Source organism: Sapajus apella, unplaced genomic scaffold (assembly GCF_009761245.1).
Source record: "Sapajus apella isolate SASKATOON/1434 unplaced genomic scaffold, GSC_monkey_1.0 scaffold24, whole genome shotgun sequence".
In the NCBI taxonomy this organism is placed as follows: domain Eukaryota; kingdom Metazoa; phylum Chordata; class Mammalia; order Primates; family Cebidae; genus Sapajus; species Sapajus apella.
In genome coordinates this window covers 8185029-8205774 of record NW_022436964.1, presented here as the reverse complement: position 1 = coordinate 8205774, position 20746 = coordinate 8185029, and the positions used below count along the sequence as shown (strand labels likewise).

At 40.5% G+C, this 20746-nt stretch overlaps 1 pseudogene; it reads left to right on the top strand.

Moving 5' to 3' along the window:
• The window catches only part of LOC116559700, a 13647-nt pseudogene extending 6734 nt beyond the window's left edge, over positions 1-6913 (top strand).
• Positions 6914-20746: the final 13833 nt, after the last annotated feature.

Below are 20746 nucleotides of genomic sequence, written 5' to 3'. Positions count from 1 at the left end.
AGTCCAGGAGCTATAGTTGGCTATGATCATGTGCCTGGACTCCAGCCTCAGTGACAGAGCAAGACCCTATCTCTAAAAAATAATAAGAATAATTTTTTTAATAATCACTTTAGGTAAACTAAGGAAGATATTAACACTGAGCTGGCGCTTCAAAGCTAGGGATGAACACTCAGCTCAGTATTGTTTTCTGAGCCTCCTGTTTATAATGACAGTTATCGGGGCAGAAATGGCAAGCATTTGATTCAAGGAGTGAGCCTGTCAGAGTGTCAATGAAGTGTGGGGCAGCTTTGGTAAGGGCAGCTGCAAACAAGGTGCATGGCTTTGGAAGGCCACCTAAACAAACTCCTATCACCACTTAAAGCACTTCACTCATGTGGCACTGGACAAGGATGCCCTCTCTCACCACTGCTATTCAATATAGTATTAGAAGTTCTAGCCAGAGCAATCAGGCAAGAAAAAGAAATAAAGGGCATTAAAATAGGAAAGGAGGAAGTCAAATTGTCTCTATTTGCAGACAACATGATTGTATATCTAGAAGACCCCATCGTCTCAGCCCCAAATCTCCTGAAACTGATAAGCAAGTTCAGCAAAGTCTCAGGATACAAAATCAATGTGCAAAAATCACATGTATTCCTATACACCAATAACAGACTTAAAGAGAGCCAAATCAAGAACAAGCTTCCATTCACAATTGCCACAAAGAGAATAAAATACCTAGGAATACAACTAACAAGGAACGTAAAAGACCTCTTCAAGGAGAACTACAAGCCACTGCTCAACGAAATAAGAGAGGACACAAACAGATTGAGAAATATTCCATATTCATGGTTAGGAAGAATCAATATCGTGAAAATGGCCATACTGCCCAAAGTAATTTACAGATTCAATGCTATCCCCATCAAGCTACCAATGACCTTCTTCGCAGAACTGGAAAAAATCACCTTAAACTTCATATGGAACCAAAAGAGAGCCCGCATAGCCAAGTCAATTCTAAGCAAAAAGAACAAAGCGGGAGGCATCACACTACCGGACTTCAAGCTATACTACAAGGCTACAGTAATCAACACAGCATGGTACTGGTACCAAAACAGAGATATAGACCAATGGAACAGAACAGAGGCCTCCGAAGTAATGCCACACATCTACAACCATCTGATCTTTGATAAACCTGACAAAAACAAGCAATGGGGAGAGGATTCCCTGTTCAATAAATGGTGTTGGGAAAGCTGGCTAGCCATGTGCAGAAAGCAGAAACTGGACCCCTTCCTGACACCTTACACTAAAATTAACTCCAGATGGATTAAAGACTTAAACATAAGACCTAACACCATAAAAACCCTAGAAGAAAATCTAGGCAAAACCATTCAGGACATAGGTGTAGGCAAGGACTTCATGATCAAAACACCAAAAGCATTGGCAACAAAAGCCAAAATAGACAAATGGGACCTAATCAAACTCCACAGCTTCTGCACGGCAAAAGAAACAGTCATTAGAGTGAATCAGCAACCAACAGAATGGGAAAAAATTTTTGCAGTTTACCCATCTGACAAAGGGCTGATATCCAGAATTTACAAAGAACTAAAACAGATTTACAAGAAAAAAACTAACAAGCCCATTCAAAAGTGGGCAAAGGATATGAACAGACACTTTACAAAAGAAGACATACATGAGACAAACAAACATATGAAAAAATGCTCATCATCACTGGTCATCAGAGAAATGCAAATCAAAACAACATTGAGATACCATCTCACGCCAGTTAGAATGGCGATCATTAAAAAATCTGGAGACAGATGCTGGAGAGGATGTGGAGAAATAGGAACACTTTTGCACTGTTGGTGGGAGTGTAAATTAGTTCAACCATTGTGGAAGACAGTGTGGCGATTCCTCAAGGACCTAGAAATAGAAATTCCATTTGACCCAGCAATCCCATTACTGGGTATATATCCAAAGGATTACAAATCGTTCTACTATAAGGACACGTGCACACGAATGTTCATTGCAGCTCTGTTTACAATAGCAAAGACCTGGAACCAACCCAAATGCCCATCGACGATAGACTGGATAGGGAAAATGTGGCACATATACACCATGGAATATTATGCAGCCATCAAAAACGATGAGTTTGGGTCCTTTGTAGGGACATGGATGAACCTGGAAACCATCGTTCTCAGCAAACTGACAGAAGAGCAGAAGATCAAATACCACATGTTCTCACTCATAGGCGGGTGTTGAACAATGAGAACACATGGACACAGGGAGGGTAGCACTACACACTGGGGTCAGTTGGGGGGAAATAGGGGAGGGATGGTGGGGGGTGGGGAGCTGGTGAGAGATAGCAAGGGGAGAAATGCCAGATGTAGGTGATGGGGAGGAAGGCAGCAAATCACATTGTCACGTGTGTACCTATGCAACAATTTTGCATGTTCTTCACATGTACCCCAAAACCTAAAATGCAATAAAATAAATAAATGGGGGAAAAAAAAGCACTTCACTCGTTCATCATGTGACTTTAGCTTATGATTTTGCTCCCTACTAGAATGCAAATACCCCTGGAATGGTGGATTTCAGACACTACTTAGGTTTTCCTAGAAGAAGTGGGAGAACTTGTAGGAACTCTGGCTTCCTGAGGGACAGTGGTGCTAATCAATAATAGGAGGTGGCAGCTTGATTGGGCTGAAACTTCAGAATTGCTCAGGACTAGCCCCAGCCTATTCCCCCCGTGAGATCTCATCTTCTCCCACACCAAGCCCCTTCCAAGTGCCCCAGTGCCTAAGCCCCTACTCCCCAACTTCTGCCCTGAGCCTGGTCATTACAACCCTGTGGGACATTTCCCAGAAGCTCAACAAGCCCATTTATGTTCACATGCATCATCTCATTTAATTCCTGTGCTTTGTTCCATCATTCCCTCTGAGCAAAATGGCTGCCTCCTCTATACCACCAACCCAAATTCAGTCCTTCAAGTTCAAACCTCACCTTTTCCACAGTCTTCCCATGATCCCTCCTGCTAATAGCAATCTTCTCCTTGTCTGAATTTAAAGCACTTATTTTCTGAAGTAATCACTTGGCAGCGATCCATACTAGGCTTATGATTTCTTTCAGTTTTCAATGGTCTCATTTGTTTGCTCCTGCAACTTGGCCATAAATCAGCAGGAGGGGCACAGCCTGTGTCTTCCTGTGGTATTACACAAGACCACCTTCTTCTAATGACTCTTTAAGCTTACATGGGTATCGCCACTTTTTTCCACCCCATACCTACACAATGCCACCCAACTTTGCAAAGTTATAGGGATAAAGTACATATTGGTCCTAACCCATAAATATCCATCCCTTTAAATGTTCAACAACCCTGTGAAGAAGGTTCTAGAATCTCTATTTTAGAGGAGACAAAATTGAGATGCAGAATGTTAAGTAATTTGCCCACTCTCATTGACAATTTGACTAATCACATCGCTAAGAAGTGATAGTATTGTCAAGTGACAGTTTCACTTACTGTGCTAGATTATGCTGGTCTAGAATACATTCCCACAGTCTAATACTGTTTAGATTCTTACAGTACTTTACATAGTAAGTGAAAAGAACTGAGATTGCTTTTAAGAGAGCAAGAGAGCGAGAAAACTCATAGGTAAATATTGGTAGAGAAATCAGCAATGAGTATATAATTTGGAACTACAGTTCTCACCCTGTAGTTGAATCTCTACAGTATCAGTATATGGGCTTCAGGATGCTTGTGAACCACTTGAAATTGAAATGAAATTGTATCAGCAATGTGTACATCTGTGCATATTGTGGGAGAGAGAGCCCACAGTTTTCATAAGATTATTAGAGTAATTCTGTGCAAGTTATCAGCATGATCACACATCTTTTGCTTTTCTTTCTTCCTGTCCCATAAGATGATGGCACTCTCCCACCTCTAGAATAAATACCTCCATGTGACTTGGGGTACTGAAATGTGAAAAGTGACTTGGGGCACTTTTGGACAGAAGCTTTAAGAGACAAAACTTACCACATTTCCTTTCCCTCTGGTGTCATGGTTGGCAACGGTCAAAATGGCAGCAGCTTCATTAGCTCAGCCCCTGACGGTCTGCAATCAGCTGGTCTCTCCTGCCAGCCCAAAATGGACATGTAGTGTGAGGAAAAAATAAAGCTTTGATGTTTTATTCCAAGGAGATCTTAGCTATTTGTTCCTATAGCACATCCTCATTTGTCATTACTGATACACATCTGTAACTCCCCTCCAAAAGTTAAAGATCACTTTAACCTTAACGAATAAAGTCCTCCTAATGGAAGTTGATTTCTAGGAAGAATTCCTTCTTCTCTTCATACCAATGAGAGCCATATACTATATTGAATTCTACATTCATATTTCAATTACCTCTGAGTGACATTTCTCCCTATGGTAACATATGACGTATTGCTCTTTCTTCCTTCATAAGTCACACACAATCGCTTATGAAGGAAAAAAATGTGCACATAAGTGCCAGAAGCTTCTAGGAGAAAGAAGTATGAGTATAAACAGCACAGAGAGGGGAAGAATTCCTCAGAGATTTGGGACCATTTTCACTGTTTGTCCCATTAGTAGCTCTGAACATTTCACACCTGGAATATCCCATTAATCACTTAGTTACTTTCCATGGCTCATGACAGTTCTCCAGCTATCATGCACAACTTGGCAATATTCACCTCTCTAAACTGTCATTTGGAGTATGCCATTTTCTTGGTCAAAATTAGGCCATGTTTGCCCAGTACCAACAGGACAGAAGTATAAAGATGTTGCCTTAGCAGTCGAGCCCACCTGCACACAGCAACAATCAGTATCATGGGTACTGATGCCAACACCCAGCTTCCTGCCATCTGTATACCTCATATTAACCAGACCAGTTGTCTCTCAATGCCCCGATCAAATTGCTCTGTTTCCACCTCGATGCCTTTGTTTACTCCATTCCCCTTGCCTAGAGCATCTTCTTTCCCTCCACTTACACAAATCCAGAACTACAAATTCACTCACTGTCTGACCAAGCAATTGACCTCTAGGGCTCTATCTCAAAGATTGACTGGAAAAAATATGAAAGGCTATTCATTGCAACACTATGATGATAATAAATGACTGAGAACATCAAACTTTCCATAAAAAGTGATGACTGAACAACATATGTTAGAGCCATACAATGAGATACTGTGCAGTCATACAAAGTACTGAGAAGTATCTGGATGTAGAGTGATCTGTAGGATATATTAAGTGAAGACAGTACACTGGGGGAAAGTGTGTGTTCTATGTTAATAAACATCTGAGGCACATGGGCCCATACTGAGTGCTAGGGAGACTTCCACAGAGTAGGGTGGGGCAGAACACCTCAAGAAATCTCTCTGAGGCAACCCAGCCTTCTTGAGTTTATTGCAGCAGCCTTCCAAAGACTGTGAGTGAGGTAGCAGACCAGATATCTCCAGGCACAGAGCCCCACAGGCAAAACTGGAAAGCAACGAGAACTTCCCAAAGACCCCGAAAGCAGGGAGCCAGGCTGTAAAGCAAAGAAAGATCCCCCAAGCCTCAAAATTCAGACAGTTCATCTGTAAAGGAAAAGGAGATCCTTGGGATTTCACCAGTGTTCAGTCTCTAATTCTTACTGAAAAGGAAGTCCTGATTCTACCCTCAAAACATTTGAAGCCGGTGAAGAATGGAATCAAACTAAAGTGGCAGCAGAGCCCAAACCCAAATCAATGACAAATGAGTGTGCCCTACTCAGAGCCTGAAAGAAGAAGGAGTAAATGTTCTTTATCTCAATCTCTACTGTTATTTAAGGAAAATGACTACCATACAATCAAAAATTGTAAGTCACATGAAGCAACAAGAAAATGTGATCTATGAGAGGTTAAGTGAAAAAACAATCATCAGAAACAGATCCAGAGGAAGGAATGATCAGACAGGAACTTTTAAATAAACATGTTAAAGCTTTTGATAGATAATGTGGACAGGACATATAAGCACGTGGGGATTTCAGCAAAGAGATGGAAACTATAAAAAGAAACAAATGGAAATGCTGAAAGTAAAAATTATACCAGAAATGAAGAATTCACAAAACAAGCTTAACAACAGATTGGAGACTGCAGAGGAAATAAATTATAAGCCTGAATTCAAGTCTAAAGAAACCATACCACTCTCTTCCTCCATTGATGCCTCTTCTCCCATCCTTCCTAAAGGCACAGCTGGGCTGAGCCCTCTTCACCATTCAGCTGCCGGTCAATTACATCCAAATCTGTCCCGTGTGCCTAGGATCTCTGTGACACTGAACATGAAGATGGTGATGCCCTCCTTGTTTGACCTGATGGGGCTGGGTCCAGGTGCCTCAGAGGACAAGGCTGGCATCATTTAGGCAGAAGAGAAATTAAGGTCCCAGCCTCTCTTCAGCCTCCTCCCTTCCCTGTCCCCCCAGGAAAGCACTGGGCAGTGCCTCTGCCTGGCTCCCTTCCTGGGCCCCTTGGCAGCTTCCCCACATCCAGTCACTCCTCCTCCCCCAAGTCAAGGCCTTGACTGAACACTAGATGAAGAATGTGGTCCCTGCCAATCAAATTGTCCTGGGTAGCTTTTCACAAGGCAGGGCTCTGCCCCTCCACCTGGCCCACTGGCTGGCATTGTAGCATTGAGCTGCTGGCTGCCTCTGCACTAGGTCTTCCCCCAGGCAGTCAACAGCAGTGTCTAGGACCTGACAATCACTTAGTGCCATGGGAAGCTGGACCCCATAGTGTCCATATCATTTGGGGTCCTGATGGCAGAGAAGCTCCATTCTGTTGTCCTATCTGCCAGGGTCCAGTTCAAGACATATCCTGGTGTCATGCGCAGCTCTTGTCCTCAGGACCTGGCAGCTGTGAAGGAATTTCTTGCAAAGCTGCTGCCTCCTGTCTAACTAGAGTTGCTAGTCTCCAGCTCAGTTCCCCAGCCCATGGTGACCCAGCAAGCAAGCTGGGATCTTGGCACCACCTTGGATCTGAGCCTGTTGAGCCCTTGTCCCCACCTTTCCTGACCTGTGTTCTTCCCACAGACCTCCGGGGCAGGTGGCAAGGCCTGACCCACCCTTCCTTACTGGCCTCAACCACCCAGCTCTCTCTGCAGCAAGGGTGCGCTGCTTTCTTACCCCATTTCCCTGGAGGTGGGCCTCCCTGGCAGCAGTATGGGAGAGGGTATAGGCAGCTGGAGAAAGGGCCCCAGCTGCTGACCGACTCACTCAGGACCTCACTCACTAGCCCTGCTTTGGGTCCCCTCCTGTGACCACAGGGTTTGGTCCATGGAGCCCTCCCAGGTCCCTGACCCAGCTGATTCTACCAAGATCATCATGTGTCTCTTTTGCCTCCAGCTGCTTCTCAATCATAAAACGTGGCCATGGCCCCAGAGCCCCCTTGCTGTCATGGGCTCCCTGTCCCTGGGCAGGAATGTTGGTGAGGAGGCAGAGTCTTTCAAGGGGGTCTTCCCTCAGCTGTTTACCCTGACTGGGGGATGAGCTCTGCCTTCCCACTACCCTCCTCCTGCACAGGCCTGGAGCCTGCAGACTGAGGTTCAGGTCTCCCACAGCTGTCTCATCCTGTTTGTCCCCACTCTAAGCATGGAGGCAGTGGGGAGGAGTGTGTCTCATCTTCTGACTCCATGTGTTTTGGGGTATTTTTCTTGTTATATTTTGGATTCTGATAAAATTAAGGAAATTGTTTCCTCAAAGAAAAGAAACTATATCAAAGGAAATACAAAAAGAATGGGGGAAAGTAGAATAGAGCATCCAAGACCTGAGGGACAATATCAAACACATGTGTTATTGGAGTCTCAAAAGAAGAGGAAAAGAGATGAAATGAAGACACTAGAACTATTTAAAGACATGACGACCAATAATTTTCCAAAACTGATTAAATATTTCAACCTCAGGCAGAATAAATACAGGAATACTAGCAGCCCTCAGCAAGTTAATAAAAATAATTTACAAATAAAAACAGCTAGGCATACTGTAGTCAAATAACTAAAAACCAAAAATGAAAATAAGTTTTAAAGTAGTCAGAAAAAAATGACATTATATGCAGGAACCAATGAAACAAATGATGCTTGACTTATCATCAGAAAAAGAAAAAAAAATGAAGGACAAAAGGCAACCGAATGACATTATTAAAGTGTTGAAATAAAAAATACTAGGCTGGGTACAGTGGCTCACACCTTTGGGAGGCTGAGGCAGGTGAATCACCTGAGCTCAGGAGTTCAAGACCAGCCTGGTCAACATGGCAAAGCTCTGTCTCTGGTAAGAAAACAAAAATTAGCCGGGTGTGGTGGCATGTGCCTGTCATCCCAGCTACTCGGGAGACTGAGGGAGGAGAATCGTTTGAACCCAGGAGGCAGAGGTTGCAGTGAGCTAAGATCGCACCACCATACTCCAGCCTGAGCAACAGAATGAGCCTCCATCTCAGAAATAAATAAAAAAGTAAAAAAAAAAAACAAAAAACAAAAAAAAAACTACATAGAATTTTATATCCCATTAGATGATCCTTCAGAAATTATGATAAAATAAAGGCATGTTCAAAGAGACAAAAGCTTAAATAATTCATTGCAAGCACCTGCATCACAAGAAATTCCAAAGGCTGGAGTCAAATGATTCCGGGGGGAGCCCTAAGGTGTAAGAAGTTAGGGGCACCCAAAAAAGTAAACATCTGGGTTAGTGTAAAATGGCTTTTCTTACCATTATTTTAATATTTTTAAATTTCTTAAAATACCTTTGACTGTCTGAATCAAACTTAATAACATCTTGTTAGTTTGAAAAAACACCCATCCGTTTTTAGCACCCCAAGTAAACATTTATCCTGATTTTTCCATATAAACTATATCTCAGGGTAACCAAATAGTTGGGAAGGGGAAGTTTCTCTCTCAAAATATGCCAGTTAATAAAGAAATAAAGAAAAAATTAAAATATCAATATTTCATAAATTCTAATAAACTAAGAGATGTAGAAAATATCAGTGACTGCTGACATAACAAAAGAGAGAACAGCCAAGCGTTCTATGACTTGTTGAACGTATACTTACCACCACCTACAGGAATATTTTTGGCCGGGCATGGCGGCTCACGCCTGTAATCCCAACACTTTGGGAGGCCAAAGTGGGCAGATCGCCTGAGGAGTTCGAGACCAGCCTGGCAAACATGGTGAAACTCCTTCTCTACCAAAATTACAAAAACTAGCCAGGCATGGTGCAGGTACCTATAATCCCAGCTACTTGGGAGGCTGAGGCAGAAGGATCACTTGAACCCATGAGGCGGAGATTGCAGTGAGCTGAGATTGCACCACTGCATTCCAACCTAGGTGACAGAGCAAGATTCCTTCTCAGAAAGAAAGAAAGAAAGAAAGAGAAATATTCTTGTCAAAAATATTCCAAATCTGAGTGATCCTCTAGAGTTGACAGGCTCTAGCTCTATGAATTTACAGAAAAAAAAAAACAAAACAGAAGACAGATTATTTTCCCTCTCCAAGGCATCATCTTATGTGAATACATGTGGCTGCTTACTAAAAACATTTTATTTTATTATTATTTTTTTTTCTTGAGATGGAGTCTCACTCTGCTGCCCAGGCTGGATTGTTATGGTGTGATCTCAGCTCACTGCAACCTCCATCTCCTGGGTTCAAGTGATTCTCTTGTCTCAGCCTTCTAAGTAGCTCGGATTACAGACGCCTGCCACCACACCTGGCTAATTTTTGCATTTTTGATAGACACGAGGTTTCACCATGTTGACCAGTCTGGTCTCGAATGCTGGAACACAGATAATCCCACCAGCCTTGGCCTCCCAAAGTTCTGGGGTTACAGGCATGAGCCACCACAACCAGCCACTAAAAACATTCTTAATCACTGATTTTTTTTCCTAAAAAAAAAAAAAAAGAGACATGTACATTTTACATTTTCATGTCTTGTCCTAGGTTGCTGAATATCAAATGTATTGAATACCAATCATATACATTTAACACATTCAGTGGAATTAAATTAAATTCCCTTCAAAATGGCACAAATATCGTCTTGGTGCCCTAGGGCTAATGCCCAAATTATAGTGCGATCAATCTAGAGAAAAACAGCTCCAGCCAAACCAAAGAAATGCCACACCGGTCTTCACATGCCACTCACCTGAACCTGCCAGGAAGATGCTGCTGAAATACACACCCATTCTTGACCCCACCAACCAGCTCACTCAGCTCCAATTACCATCTAATTTCTCAACAGAAATATTAATAAACAGAACATATCATAGAGTCTATCCATGAAGTGACATAATTTAGAACTCATGCCCCAAGCTCCATTCACACGTCCTGTGCAGTCATGCAGTCATGTAAGTACCCTTACCTATTTACCAAGAAACTGAGAATACAGAGTGTTAACTACACAATGACTCCACTGAGAATGTATCATTCCAGGTGATTTGTATGTTCACACACCTATCTTGTATTCAAATCACTGCTCCTTCATCACAGGAATTCTCATTAGAATGAAAAATTAACAGCCAAGATTTAGGCTTGGGTTACTTTAACTGGCATAGGTTTAAAGTAGAAAGTTTAATTTCTACTACCATTTTGTTGTAGTAGAATTTTTCTAGTAAAACTGAAAAAAACTAGGGATTATTTTCTTTAATGGAAATCCAGAAGAATAAAATGCAACCTACCAACACATGAGCTATGGAAACACGTAAAGAGAACTCACAACAGCTGCAGCATCCTTAGCCATACTGGCTGATGGATTCCAATTCATCCACCATAACTGATTTAATATGAGAGTATAATTAGTACTGTTGATTGCTATCTGGTGCCAGATATCCCAAATGCCCCACCTTCATGCTAATTAATCTTGAAAACTTTCCAAGCTTTCCTCTACCCTGCCTGCCTCTGTTCTCTGCATCGGTGCACACGTGGCGTTCTACTCAAACAGCACAACAAAAACAGCATCACTAGGTCTTACACACAGTTGGCACTCAGTAAATGTTTGTTTATTCAAATCACTGCTTCTTCATCACAGTCATTTTCATTAGAATGAAAAATCAAGAGCCAATATTTAGGCTTGGGTCACTTTAACGGGCATTGATTTTAAGGCCATGGAAATATATGTGATCAAGTTGTTAGTAAAAAGCAATCCTTACAAAATCCAAGGACTCATCACAGGGCTAATGTTGTGAGACTATCCTAAATTTAGATGCTGAAAAATGAGAGGCTGTACCATTAAGGATGTATTCCTATGTCACTGATCTGAGTGAAATTAGCAGAAATCTAACAGAAACAAGGATGTGATGCTATTAAAAATTAGGCTACGGGACTAAAGACCATGTAGTCTCTACTGTTTTCTATGAATACAGTTTTTCCTTAAATATTGATGAAGTAACTAAGTATATTTAACAAAGGATGGAGCAAGAATTACCTTCAACAAAGATATGGTTCATAAACATTTCATCCTGTGCCCCCTTCCTCAGTCTGCTCTGCCCTTTCGGGAAGTTCTACAACCTCATCAATCCAGCATTGCTTCTGCATTCTAAGTAATTCCCCCCGCTCCAAAAAAAAAAACAGTGGGCTTTTGCCAGGAGTCACCCTTGCAAAACAGTGATTTAGAGTTCTTCTTATTAGAGTGGTGGTGTTAAAGATGGGAGGTGGAGGAAGATAGCAAGAATAAGCCCAAGAATGGGAAGAAGCAAAGTCAAAATGTCCAATTTGAAAAATCAGTTTCCTACCAACTGTGGGGAGTTTTGTAGCTCCTAGTGACACTTCCTAATGGAAGGTACACACTACTCTTCTATGGAACTAAACTTTCTATTTGAGAAACAATAGCCTTGGTAATTCAGCTACCTAATAACTCTTCCTTAAATAGGAAGAGAAAAGGAATGGTTGAAGACTGGGATTCACTGGCATCTTTAACCTGCAGCACTAGCTTCACTTGAGAAGGCAGTGCTTTTAAGTGCTGAAGGCAGTTCTGGTGAGATAAACCCACATCATTAAGAAAATGTAACACATTTTCTCACTACTTTGTTTGTCTTCAGATGTGTCCAGGAGCGTCTGCAGGAATGGCTCTGGGACTTCAACATATGGGCAAGAAAGGGTATGACTGGGCAGGATCATTTTACGCATTCGTTAAGTCTTATTTTTTATTTTTTTGGAGACCAGTTTCTCTCTGTCGCCCCGGCTGGAGTGCAGTGGCACCATCTTGGCTCACTGCAACCTCTGCCTCCCATGTCAGAGTGATTCTCCTGCCTCAGCCTCCAGAGTAGCAGGAATTACAGGCGCCCATCACAATGTCTGGCTAATTTTTTGTGTGAGCATTTTTAGTAGAGACGGTGTTTCACTATGTTGGCCAGGCTGGTCTGGAACTCCCCACTTCAGGTGATCCGCCCACCTCAGCCTCCCAAAGTGCTGGGATTACAAGCATGAGCCACCATGCCCAGCGTCCATTCGTAAGTCCTTAACTCTTCAGTGTAGTACTTAGACCCCAATGCAGCCCTCTCAGGTACCTCGCTGACTCATCTTCACCAAATCCTCTTCTCCCCTTTGCTGTAAGCATTTCCCAAATCTCAGTTCTTGTCCCACTCCCCCAATGCTTCTCTCTTCACATTTCCCATAATAAGCTGCTGCAGTCTCTGAAATCTGACCTTTGACTCTGATTCTCACCTCTTAATCTCTAAAATCAGACATATTTACTAAATGTTGGCCAATGCAGTGGCTCACTCCTTGGGAGGCTGAGACAGGAGGACTGCTTGAGGCCAGGAGCATAAGACCAGCCTGGGCAACAGAATGAGACTTTGTCTCTACAAACAATTTAAATATTAGCCTGGTGTGGTGGTACACGCCTATAGGCGAGACCCTGTATTTAAAAGAAAAAATCTGATGTGTTTGTGCCAAAATTAAACATGTCATCTCTAGTTGGATGTGATGGCTCACACCTGTAATCCCAGTACTTTGGGAGGCCAAGACAGGCAGATCACTTGAGGTCGGCAGTTCGAGACCAGCCTGACCAACATGAAGAAACCCTGTCACTACTAAAAATACAAAAAAATTAGCCGGGCATGGTGGCAGGCACCTGTAATCCCAGCTACTTGGGAGGCTGAGGCAGGAGAATTGCTTCAACCTGGGAGGCAGAGGTTGCAGGAAGCCAAAGTCATGCCATTGCACTCCAGCCTGGACAACAAGCTGGAAACTCCGTCTCGAAAAAAAAAAAGTCATCTCCATCTGCAAAAGTATGCAGAAATTATAAGGCAAACAATAATTCAGAAAAATGTTATAATTATTACAAGTTGACACATAAATATGTCATATACATGTATACATATTATATATGATATATAAATACTATAATCATATATAATATAAATATCTATAATAGATAATTTACAAAAGAAAGAGCTCTAATACATATTTGGGAGAAAAAATAAACTTGAAGAAATGCAAATTTAAACAATTTAAACAGAAAAATGACCATAACTGTGGATGATAATTTATGCACAGAATGCTCATTATGCCATTACCATATTATCAAATGAGAGCCCATCTAACTGCACAACACTAGGGTAATGTTTCGGTAATTATGGTACAATGTATACTAGGATTTATGGTGGGCTTTTGGGGATCATCATATATTTCATAAACAGCATACATTGTCCCAAACAGTAGAGATTTAAACTGCTTGAGGTTTTCAGTTAAATATGAAGAACTAGATACATAGACTTCTGTGTGCTTCTAAAACTCCATTAATATAACAGTAAAGGATGAATGACCAAGTACAAAGAGAACTACAGAAGGGATAATAATGGACATATTTTGATTAAATATCAGCAGCAGAAAACAGATGGAGAAATGAGACTCGAGTTGGCAGAGCTGAAAGAAGCTGACATGCAAGTGCATGTGAAGGAAGATGCCAATGAGAAAAAGCTGATCTACCCCCACAGAACCCCTGAAAGACTCAGGAAGCGGCAGTCTAAATTGCTGAAACAGAGGCTTTTAAATGTTCTCACCACAAAGAAATGCTAAATGCATGAGGTGACGGATACACTAAATACCCGGATTGGCTCATTATATAGCATATACATGTATCGAGACATCACATTATACCCCATACATATGTACAAAATGTCAAGCAAAGATTTTCTAAATTAAAAAAAGAAAGAAAGAAACTGGTAGTCTCAGCCACAGTGGGTGAGAAGCATGTGGCAAAATACTGGTTGGAAATCTCCAGGGAAAACCATGAAAGTCCCACATCCCTCCCTCTCTTTGAGCAGTCAGGCAATCGCCTTCAACTGTTCCCCCAAAGAGACAGGAGATTTAATCTCTAGATAAAACAGAAAGACTCAGTACTTCAAGACTCAAGTGTGGCAGAGGGTTGTGGTAATGATGCCTCTGATTAAACATGGGAGTAAGTGACAGTCTGCACACAGAGCTGCAAGACCCTCAGCTCTCTTCCTCAGCTTTCTGTTCAGGACAGCCAGCCACCAGGCTTATTAATACATCTTTCAGGACTAGATTCCAGCACCGAACTCCAGGACCTTTCTGTGGAAGAACTGAATGGTCCCAAAGAATACATCTCTATATGCTCAGGCATTTGGGGCCCCCTAGGCCTCACCCACCTGCACAGAGATTCCAGTCAGCATGTTAGTGCCTCACTCTGAAATATCAGCACACAGCCACAAACCACTAGATGGAGGAAAGCCTTCCTTGTGAAATAGACAGACTGAAACAAACAGAAGAATGCAGCTTAGAGGAAACAGAGACAATGCAGAAAATAGAAGAAAACTACAAAACGAATTGATAACTTCAGGGAGAAGAGAAGGTGTTTCACTGATGAAGTAAGAACAAAGGAGAAACAAGAAAGAAAACAAGAAAAGCTACAAAAGATCAAAATTTAATGGCCAAAACTGCCTAATGAATCATCAGAATCTTGTCTGAACCATATATGGGATTTCTATGTGGATTCTGTTTGAATAGAGACTCACTAATAAAAGAAAAAAATCTGATGTTCTGCTCTATACAACGCATTATTTCCTGCTATTTAAAAATCACACACTATGGCATTCTTAATAACATGGGAAAATGCTTATCATATAACACTGAGTGAGAAAAGCAGAAAAATTGTATTAGGCATTAAAGGCATGTTTTCCGGTATTACAGATAGGTGCAGGCATATTTTTATCTGTGTATTTGTGCACATTGCTTTATGGATGTGCTGACCATCTCCCTAGACTCCTAGCATTTCTACTTTTCACTCTCTCTCTCCACCAACTCTAACTTGTCTCTGGAGTGGTATAGCTTTGCTACCTCAGTCATGGAAGTGCACACGATCCAATTTCCAGATTGACAACTATTTTTATAGAAACTGACTTTTCTCTGATAATTAAAAAGTAGCTTTAAACAAAAAAGCAAAATAAGACATAAAAAGACCTTCTAAACATAAGTTTCTGAACAGGTTCAAATAGGACAGTTTACCTAATAAGCTCCCTGGGACCTTGCTCACGTCTACTCAGTCCTGTTTTACAGACGATTATTACTGGCTGGGCGCAGTGGCTCACACCTGTAATCCCAGCACTTTGGGAGGCTGAGGTGGGTGGATCACCTGAGGTCAGGAGTTTGAGATCAGCCTGGCCAATATGGTGAAACCCAATCTCTACTAAAAACATACACAAAAAAATTAGCTGAGCGTGGTGCCACATGCCTGTAATCCCAGCTATTTGGGAGGCTGAGACAGGATAATCCCTTGGACCCGGGAGGCAGAGATCATAGTGAGCAGAGATCGTGCCCTTGCACTCCAGCCTGGGCAACAGAGGGAGACTCCCTCACAAAAAGAAAAAAAAATTATTATAAGTTTGAGGATCTAATTTTCAAATTCAAAGCAAACTATCATCAGCCATTAAGCAAAAATTGATCAGAATCAAGGCATTAAGAGTAAACACTACTATGTCAAGACAGGAAAGTAATTTTTATAATTGTTATCCAATATTATCAAAAATTATAAAATAATTCTGAAAAACTCATGTCCCTGCCAATAAGGAAATGGATAAATCAATTATAACAGATCTATACAGTGGAGTACTACGCAGCCATGAAAATGGCAGGAAAAAGAACTCAGTATACCAATATGGAGTGATCTTCTGGGTGTGTTATTAAGCAAACAAGACAAATTGTGGAACATTATGGTACTTTTTGTGATGAAAAAACAAGACTAATACATGTCTGTTATTGCAAAAATAAACATGAAGGATAAACTAAGAACTAATAATAAATGGTCATCGATAGGAGACAGAGGTGGAATCAGGTAGAGGGATTAAAAATGGAGGTGAGACTTCTCTGAATATCTTCACATAATTTTAATTTTTTATTATATTTATATATATAACTCAAAAATAAAATTCACTGAAAATAAATGTATTTTTGTTTGTTATTTGTTTTGTTTGTTTGTTTGTTTTTGAGACAAAGTCTCACTCTGTCACCAGGCTCTGGAGTGCAGTGGTGCAATCTCAGCTCACTGCAACCACCGCCTCCCAGTTCAAGTGATTCTACCACCTCAGCCTCTTGAGTTGCTGGGACTACAAGTGTGCACCACCATGCCTGGCTAATTTTTTTGTATTTTTAGTAGAGATGGGGTTTCACCATGTTGGCCAGGATGATCTTGATCGTTTGACCTCGTGATCTGCCCACCTCGGCCTCCCACAATGCTGGGATTACAGGCATGAGTCACCATGCCCGGTCTTTTTTTTTTTTTTTTTTTTTTGAGACTGAGTCTTACTCTATCACCCAGGCTGCAATGCAGTGGCACGATCTCAGATCACTGAAAACTGCCTCCTGGGTTCAAGCGATTCTTCTGCCTCAGCCTTCTGAGTATCTGGGATTACAGGTGCCTGCCACCACTCCCGGCTAATTTTTGTATTTTTAGTAGAGACAGGGTTTCACCATTGGCCAGACTGGTCTTGATCTGCTGACCTCAAGTGATCTGCCCACCTCAGCCTCCCAAAGAGATGGGATTACAGGTGCAAGTGACTGCATCAAGCCAATGAATGTTTATATAAAACGAAACAAATTTAGATAGATATCAACATTTTCACATAACCACAAAGGAAAAAAAATATTTCAAGCAGCTTTTAAGCTTAGTATACTGCTACACATCGTTAGATGTGTTATGAAAACAAAAAGAACTACAAGAAATTTTAATTTTCACTTAGGTAGTAGTAGTAGTAATATTGGTGCTCTTGTTTTAAATGTTACAGAGTGAAGCAAATAACAGTAGTCCTCCCTCGTCTGTGGTTTTGGTTTCCACAGTTTCAGTTACTCACTGTCAACCTCAATCCAAAGATATTAAACGGAAAATTTCAGAAGCAAACAATTCCTAAGTTTTAAATTGTGTGCCTTTCCAAGAAGTGTGATGATATCTCACACCATCCCACTCCATCCTGCCCAGGACTTAAAACATCCCTTTGTTCAGCACTTCCATGCTGTATATGCTACCTGCCCATTAGTCACTAAGTAGACTTCTTTGTTATCAAATTGAAAAAATGTAGTATATATAGAGTTTGGTATGATCCACAGTTTCAGGCATTCATTGGGGAGTTATGGAGGCTAAAGTAACTCCATCTTAGATGGTAATCTGCCATGTTGCCTTCTGGTTAATCCCGGTTACTGGAATGCCTCTTCATCTACGATTCCTTGTGTAAGAGCATACCCTTACTGTAAGCCCTGCCTTTAGGTCTAAACAAACTTGATGTTATCACACAAATTACTGGCTATGACATATATAGCATATTTGTATTTTCCTGGTAGTTTGCCTTACAGAACATGTATATCCTTTTCCTATAATATATAAACCCCAGGTCTGTGGGTTAACAGCGTGAGGATCTGCCCATTGGAGACCTGGTTTCTTTTGGTAGGTTTCTATTAAATGTTTCTTTCTGAGAAACTAGATTTGTCAGCCTTTTTCTTCAATCTCTGCTCCCCATGGAACAGGAATCTTGGAACATATCCCCCACACACAAGAGATGACTACTATAAATAAATAATTTCGTGTTATTGGTAACTAAGATTTTTAGTGTAACAAAAAAAAATACATTAATATAAAATCAAAGAAGGTAAGAAATAATCTATAATGTTAAATTTAAATTAGAAATATTATTATGAACTTATGTTTTTTCTTTTCCTTAATTGGTTTTATATAATTTACAAGTAATTAAATTCACCCATTTTCAGTGTATAATTTTTGATAAATACATACAATAATCAGCATCACAAACAATATGTAGAATATTCCTCTCACTATAAAAAGTTCCCTTTTAACTTCCTGAAAGCAATTTTTCCCATCTACCCTCAGACCTTGATAACCATCATGCTGCCCTCATGAAATGAGTTTGGGAGGAGTCCCTCCTTTTCAATTGTTTGGTAGAATTCAGCTGTAAATTTGTCTGGTCTTGGGGCATTTTTTGGTTGGTAGGCTATTTATTACTGCCTTAATTGCAGAACGTGTTGTTGGTCTATTCAAGAATTTAATTTCTTCCTGGTTCAGTTTTGGGAGAGTGTATTTGTCCAGGAGTTTATCCATTTCTTTTAGATCTTATAGTTTATGTAGATAGAACTGTTTATAGTATTCTCTGATGGTTGTTTGTATTTCTGTAGAGTCAGTGGTGATATTCCTTTATCATTCCTGATTGTTTAATTCTCTCTTTTCTTCTCTGTTAGCCTAGCTAGTGCTCTATCTCTTTTATTTTGTTTTCAAAAAAAAAAAAAAAAACAGCTTCTGGATTCATTGACTTTTTGAAGGGCTTTCTGTGTCTCTATCTTTTTTGATTTTACTCTGATCTTGATTATTTCTTGTCTTCTGCCACCTTTGGAGTTTGTTTGCCCTTGGTTCTCTAGTTCTTTTTGTTATGATGTTAAGTTGCTGATTTGAGATCTTTCTAGCTTTTTAATGTGGGCATTTAGTACTGTAAATTTTCCTCTTAACACTGCTTTGGCTGCATCCCAGAGATTCTGGTATGTTGTTTCTTTGTTCTCATTAGTTTCAAAGAACTTCTTGATTTCTGCCTTAATTTCATTATTTACCCAGGAGCAGGTTGTTCAATTTCCATGTAGTTACATGGTTTGGAGTGAGTTTCTTAATCTTGATTTCTAATTTGATTGCACTGTGATCCGACAGACTATTATGATTCCAGTTATTTTGCATTTTCTGAGTAGTGTTTTACTTCCATTACGTGATCAATTTTAGAGTAAGAGCCATGTAGGGATGAGAAGAATTTGCATTCTATTGATAGAGTTCTGTAGATGCCTATCAGGTCCGTTTGATCCAGAGCTGAGTGCAGGTCCTAAATATCTTTGTTAATTTCCTGTCTCAATGATCTGTCTAATATTGTCAGTGGAGTGTTAAAGTCTCCCACTGTTATTGTGTAGGAGTCTAAGTCTCTTTGTAGATCTCTAAGAACTTGTTTTATGAATCTGGATACTCCTGTATTGGGTGCATATATATTTAGGACAGTTAGCTCTTCTTGTTAAATGAACACTTTACCATTATATAATGCCCTTCTTTGAATCTTTTTTTATCTTTGTTGGTTTAAAGTCTGCTTTGTCAGAAACTAGGATTGTGACCTGCTTCTATTTTCCATTTGCTTGGTAAATTTTGCTCCATCCCTTTATTTTGAGCCTATGTGTGTCTTTGCATGTGAGATGGGTCTCTTGAAGACAACATGTCAATTGGATGTTGACTCTTTATCCAGCTTGCCATTCTGTGTCTTTTAATTGAGGCATTTAGCCCATTTACATTTAAGGTTAATATAGTTATATGTCAATTTGATCCTGTCATCATGATGCTAGCTGGTTATTTTGCAGACTTGTTTATGTGGTTGCTTCATAGTGCTGCCAGTCTGTGTATTTCAGTGTGCTTTTGTAGTGGCAGGTAATGGTTTTTCTTTTCCATATTTAGTGTTTCTTTCAGGAGCTCTTGGAAGGCAGTCCTGGTGATGATGAATTCCCTCAGCATTTGCTTGTCTAAAAGGATCTTATTTCTCTTTAGCTTATGAAGCTTAATTTGGTCAGATATAAAATTCTGGGTTGGAAATTCTTTTCTTTAAGAATGTTGAATATTGGCCCCCAATCTCCTCTGACTTGTAAAGTTTCCACTAAGAGGTCCACTGTTAGTCTGATGGACTTGCCTTTGTAGTGACCTGAACTTTCTCTCTGGCTTCCCTTAACCTTTTTTTTCTTTCATTTCAACCTTGGAGAATCTAAAGATTATATGTCTTGGGATTTATTTTCTCATGGAGTGTCTTAGTGGGGCTCTCTGGATTTCCTGAATTTGAATATTGGCCTGTCTTGCTAGGTTGGGAAAATTATCCTAAATGATATCCTGAAGTATGATTTCCAATTTGGTTCCATTCTCCCTATCACTTTCAGGTACCCCAACCAGTCATAGATTTGATCTTTTAACATAATTCCGTATTTCTCAGAGATTTTGTTCATTCTTTTTCCTCTATCTTTGTCTGACTGTCTTATTTTGGAAAGATCGTCTTCAAGCTCTGAGATTCTTTCCTCCACTTGGTTATTCTGCTATTGATGCTTGTGATTGCATTGCGGAGTTCTCATGTTGTGTTTTTCAGCTTCATCAAGTCAGTTCTGTTCCTTTCTAAACTGGCTATTCTGGTTATCGGCTCCTGTACTGATTCTTAGCTTCTTTACATTGGGTTAGAACATGCTCCTTTAGCTCGGTGAAGTTCATTATTACCCACCTTCTGAAGCCTACTTCT